This window comes from Canis aureus, chromosome 6, assembly GCF_053574225.1.
Source record: "Canis aureus isolate CA01 chromosome 6, VMU_Caureus_v.1.0, whole genome shotgun sequence".
In the NCBI taxonomy this organism is placed as follows: Eukaryota; Metazoa; Chordata; class Mammalia; order Carnivora; family Canidae; genus Canis; species Canis aureus.
Genome location: NC_135616.1, coordinates 67,728,204 through 67,734,406, shown reverse-complemented (window position 1 = coordinate 67,734,406; position 6,203 = coordinate 67,728,204). Strand labels below are relative to the sequence as shown.

Here is a 6,203-nt window from a genome sequence, read left to right as displayed (position 1 = left end):
ATGAGATATTATATATATATATATAATGAGAGAGAGAGAGACTAATATATATATATATGACCTCTCATTCCAGACTTTTGCCATCCCAGTGTCCTAGTAACAGTCCACTTCTAAATTGGAGAAATTAAGGTGGGTAAAAAATAGACACAAATTAAACAAACATTTGAGGCTATGGAAACCCCAAGATGGCCACTTGGTTCTTCCCATCTCCCTGGCAAATACCATTTTTCAGTTTTTGCATTACTTTACCCACTGCAGGGCATTTAAGGTGAATTCAAATTATGAATTCACATTAGGAGAGAGACTTCTGTAAAACTGCAAAAATGTCTGATCTGCCTGGCCCATAGTCCTGTAAATCTGATTTTTGCTTGTTCCCAGAGGCTTCAAACCTCCTCCCTCAGGGCCCCTAAAATACCTGCAGATGGACTTCATTCGTCACCACTTAGTATGGGTTACAATATGTTCCTGTTACAATATGTGTGTTTTCTAGATAGATTAAAGCTTTCCCCTGATGCAAGGCTGATGCCCCCACAGTAGCAAAAAAGAAAAAAAAAAAACCTTAAAAAGTCTATTTCTCACTTGGGGAAAGATCTCCTGTGATCTAAGCACGCACTCCACTGGAAAAATCATATGAACCTTCACAAAAACCCTGCAAACTTCTTGAAATCCTATCAATGTACAGCCTTCTGCTGACACTTATTGTCTCATGCTAGCATGACCAGCAACCATTCCAAATGTCTTTACTCAAGCCTGTCATCCATGGATCAAAGAAGCCCCCCTGGGTCCCAATTCAAAGGAACCTGTTGGTCACAGTCTGGAGTCTGGTGACTGGAGATTCTAGAAACATCATCAAAGGAAGACAGCCTTGAAGCCCACAAGGAAGGGACCTTACAACGTGCTCCTGACCACTGACACTGCTGCAAAATGACAAGATGCTGGAGACCTCTAAGTCAAATCAATGAGGAAGAGAGGTAGCTCACATCAAGGTAGACTGCTTCCAAGGTAGGTCCAAGATGACACATCAAGACTTCATACATTATTTTTTAAATTAGTAATTATTATTATTGTTTATATTTGTATTTTTTAATTATATTTTTAAATCTTCATACTTTAAACATAAAACTCTTTCTTTTTTCTTTTCCTTTCTTTTACCCTGACATTGCCCTGGAAAGATAATGCCCTCACCTGTATCTCTCAAGCCATTGCTAGGAGGTAGAGAGGGGGGTGAAAGTGGGTAACCTTTGGAATTTAAAACCTTTTATTTTAGCCTAGGAGAAAATCTAACTGTGCCCCTAACTTTTCACAAGCAAAGTAAGATATCTCATTGGTCAGCTACCCTAAGTTTACATTGTTTAGTTAAAAAGGACTTACCAGGAGACTTTCCCGATTCAGGATTCACTCCTTTTGGTAGGTCCTTATATCCCCTGGTTAAAAATAAATGTAGGTGAAGCTATGATCAAGAACTTCTCCTTAACTCCTAAAATTGTTGCCAACTCTACTGCTAGGGCAGTAGTAGCCCAACAAAGATCTTTAGGCTCTCTAGCTGAAGTTGCATCCCTCATAACAGAATAGTCTTGATTATCTTTTAGCTGAGCCAGGAGGTATCTGTTCTGCGGCCAGGAAGTGCTGTGCCTGGATTAACGCTTCAGGGGAAGTTAAAACTCAATTACACAAAGTCACAGAACAAGTCACTTGGTCTAAAAAGGTGACTCCTTCTGTAGAGAATGGAAATGGAATCTCTTGTGTCAAGCAGGAGCCTGTGTCAGGCAATGACCCAAGCAGTTATGGGACCCAAAATTTCACCCAATCTGCATTTTGCACTAACAAGTTCCTATGGTCCAAGAGCAGATATCAACCAATTCAAACATTCACCTGGGTACTCTACAAAATGCAGAGCCACTAACAGAAAATAAACTATACTTAAATTGTAATAGCTTATCCTGGAGTGGGTATTCCTAACAACGAAGCCCTAATATGGAAATAATTTCCAAGCCAGGTGTACAAATGAAGGGTTGGCACTCTTGATAAACTGCCAGTGATGGATTTGCTGGAATTTCTGAGGCTTAAGACTATCTAACCTCAAGCAGTTGGGTCATAGGGACCACCCTGGTCCACACCATTCAATAAGACATGGTTTACAGATGGGTCAGTCCCCCTAATACCACATGGAGTACACTGGCATAAAATAAAATAATAAAAATAAAAAATAAATAAAAATAAATAATAAAATAAATAAAAAATAATAAAAATAAATAATAATAAAAATAATAAAAATAAATAAAATAAAAATAAATAATAAAAATAAATAAATAAAAAATAAATAATAAAAATAAATAAATAAATAACACATTGATATGTGTCTGAGGAAAACAATTAAAAATATAATTATAAATAAGGGCGCCTGAGTGGCTCAGCTACTAAGCATCCAGCTCTTGATTTCTTGGAAATCATAGTGAATTCCAGCACTAATTAATCTTAATTAATATCCCAGAATCAAAATTAAAAGGAAAAGTGTAGATTATTACTTATTAGTGGCATGTGCTACTAATAAAACCTACTGGAAGACCAGAGGAAAAAGTTTATTACATCAATTAAAGAAAATAATATGATGCCACTATAAAAATTTCAGGCATGAAAAAACATCTTTTATAGTAGGTGCCTAGTATTTAGCCTAGCATGATGCAGGGCAATTATGCTTGAGCTATAATAACAACAGATTTTCTTGAGTGGCAAGAACAATGAGAAAGAATTAAAGATGTATAAACACTACCTTTGTTTGTCATGCATGAATCTGCTATGTATCTTTTTTTCTTTTTAAAAAAAATTTATTTTAAAAAAGCATGAGCAGCGGGGAGGAGCAGGAGGAGAGGGAGAAGCAGACTTCTTGCTGAGCAGGAAGCCTGACTCAGGTCCAACCCCAGGACCCTGAGATCATGACCTGAGCCATAGGCAGACACTTCATTGACTGAACCACCTAGGCGCCCCTCTGCTATGCATTTTTAACTCTTAATATTCCTAAGCGGGTCAGTACAGCATGCTGCCTATCGCTCACTATTAGATACCATACCCACTGCAGCTACAGATACTCTGACGGGGCAGCAATAGCAGTGCACCACTGTTCCAAAGTGAAACCCCACCTTCTGGTCCAAATACAAGTCCACTGTCTGTGACATCCTCTACTTTCTCCACAGATCACCATCCCAGTCACCTTATTGCAGATGAGGACTCATCAGCATCAGCAATGTCACCAGCATCACCAAGCCCAACCTTTCCGCTCCACCCTTCTTTATGAGCATCATCTACTTGCTGGAAACCTTCAATCAGGGGAGAAACCAAATACTTGGGGAAGCTGATTGAGCAATGGAAACCTCCACTTTAATCTCGAAGAATCAGCAATGATCCTGAACAAGGAAAAAATCCTACTGAATTAGCATTACAGGCATCCACAGAATAAGAATTAGCACTAATTTGTTAATCTAAATGAATCCCCCAGAATCTAAATGAAAAGAAAAAGGTTTTCTGTGGTTTTCTTGTATTTTTGTTTTTGTTTTTTAGAGAGAGGGAGAGAGAGAGTGCATGAGTGGAGAGGGGCAGAAGGAAAGAGAATTGTAAGCAGGTTCCATGCTCAGCATGGAGTCCAACACAGGGCTTGATCTCAGGACCTGAGATCATGATCTGAGCTGAAATCAAGAGTCAGAGGCTTAACCGACTGAGCCACCCAAGTGCCCCCAAAAGGGAAAGGACTGATTTAAAAAACATAATGATAGATACGGTCCTGGGGAAATTATAGCACCTGCTACTATAGCACCCCTAAAGGCTTCAGATGTAGAGGATAAAGATTGGCCTGAACTACTAACTGACTTTGATATTATAACCCAACCTATATACCAAGAAGACGAGGTGATGACTTTTGTTCTTCTCCCTTATCTTACTGAATCAAGTGCAGCATTGCACACATGGCAAGAGACTCCATGAGAATGACCCCAATTTGATTCCTCATTTACTCCATATTCTAGCGTTTCATTATAAAAGCAGCTGCTGATTATGCAGAATGGGCAATTAGATCTTTAAATATAAATATGCCAAAAAATGGATCATTTACTACATTCCCAACTTATATTCTTTAATCCTTATCTACCTATTAGAAAAATAAGAATAGAGCCTCAGTCATTATATCCAGACTTTAAAAGAACAGAGACACCTTGTAAAGTGTACGGAGGACATATAGGAACTTAGCCTAGAACACATATCATTGTCTGTCTGTCATGGTACACATCAGGCTTCTCACATCACAGAGTTCTACCCTAAGAGTATGGGAACCTATGTTAATAAAACTTCTCCCCATTATATTGGAACCTACAGTGGTAGCCTATACTTTGAAATTTAATATAGAGGACTTTCAAGCCAGATATAGATCCCCAAATTCTGCTCAGTTTTATCTACCTTTGTTTATGTCCAATTTACAATCTATGATAAAACCAGATTTACTAAAAAGAAAGAAACACTTATAGTTCCTTATTGGACTAGTAGGAGGCTTAATTGGAGGAACAATAACAGCCACTTTTTCTTGCTTTCAAATTGATCAAATCACATTAGATTTTGAAAATTTTGAAACCACACAGCCTCAGTTGAACACACATGCATGGCAACTTTGTCAACATTGTGTACACAGATGGATAAAATCAACAGTATATTACAACACGTAAATGAATTTCACATGGAAGTAAATAGAGCAATGGAAATTTGACATAAAGCAGTTGAAGAAAATGCTAAAAATAATGAAACACTAAAAAAATGCCACAAAATATGTTTCTCTAAGTGTAGATTGTCAATGTTGAAGTTAAGATTGGTTGATATGTGAAATCTTAGAAAAGCTATAATCTCAGGGCAGTACTGGTCTCCTGAGATAATAGACAAGTCAATGCTTGTGTGCTCGTTCGGTGCGGACCTGGTACTTCTTTTGTGAAGTGGCAGCTGAGGAGACCCCGGCACTCGTCATGGCCAATGAAAAGCCCAAGGAAGGAGTGAAGACTGAGAACAACGATCATATTAATTTGAAGGTGGCGGGGCAGGATGGTTCTGTGGTGCAGTTTAAGATAAAGAGGCATACACCACTTAGGAAACTAACGAAAGCCTATTGTGAACGACAAGGTTTGTCAATGAGGCAGATCAGATTCCGATTTGATGGGCAGCCAATCAATGAAACAGACACACCTGCACAGTTGGCAATGGAGGATGAAGATACAATTGATGTGTTCCAGCAGCAGACAGGAGGTGTCTACTAAAAAGGGAACCTGCTACTTTACTCCAGAACTCTGTTCCTCCAGACCAAGAAGACCTTCTCAAATAGAAAGCCGTAGTTTGGTTCCACCACATCCTGACTACTACAGTATAGTTTTCTCTATTCTTTCATTTTCCCCTTCCCCATTCCTTTATTGTACATAAAGTAACTGTGTATGTGCACAAGCATATTGCATTTTTTTTAACTAAATGGCCAATGGTATGTTTTGATCGACATCAAATGGAGATGGGATGGGGGAAAATACTGCTTCTGTGAAAATACCCCCTCTCTCCATTAGTGGCATGCTCAGTCAGCTCTTATCTTTATATTCTAGTAAGTTATTTTGCTCTCACTGTTTAACAAAAAAAAAAAAAAAAAAAAAGAACAACAACATAAAAATCCTTGCATACCTTGTTCGATTGGAGAATTTTAATGTTTTTCATTTATCATTGTAAAACCAAGGACAGTTTTTTTTAATAATAAATTTATTTTTTATTGGTGTTCAATTTGCCAACATACAGAATAACACCCAGTGTTCATCCTGTCAAGTGCCCCCCTCAGTGCCTGTCACCCATTCACCCCCACCCCCTGCCCCCAAGGACAGTTTTATAACTTTTTTGTACGTAGCTGTTACATGTAGGGCAATCTGTCTTTAAGTAGGGATAAATTACTCTAAAAGAAATGAATCCTAGATAGTTTTCCCTTTAAGTCAAGCGTCTTGTTGTTTAAATAAACTTCTTGTTTAAAATGAAAAAAAAATAGACAAGTCAACCACAAGTAGAGTAGACACCACACATTCCTAGTGGTTGTGATTCCTTAGGAAACTGTGAAATCAGATATTGACACCTGAAGTATGAAACAGGACACTGGGTACCACACTTCTGCAGTTCTCCAGTATCAAAAGGGAGAGTAGTCGATAGGC

The 6,203-nt window shown here is 38.2% G+C and overlaps 1 pseudogene; it reads left to right on the top strand.

Annotated features, from left to right (window-relative positions):
- The first annotated feature begins 4,928 nt into the window (after nt 1-4,928).
- On the top strand, nt 4,929-5,469 carry LOC144315248 (small ubiquitin-related modifier 2 pseudogene; annotated as a pseudogene).
- The last annotated feature ends 734 nt before the right edge of the window (nt 5,470-6,203 follow it).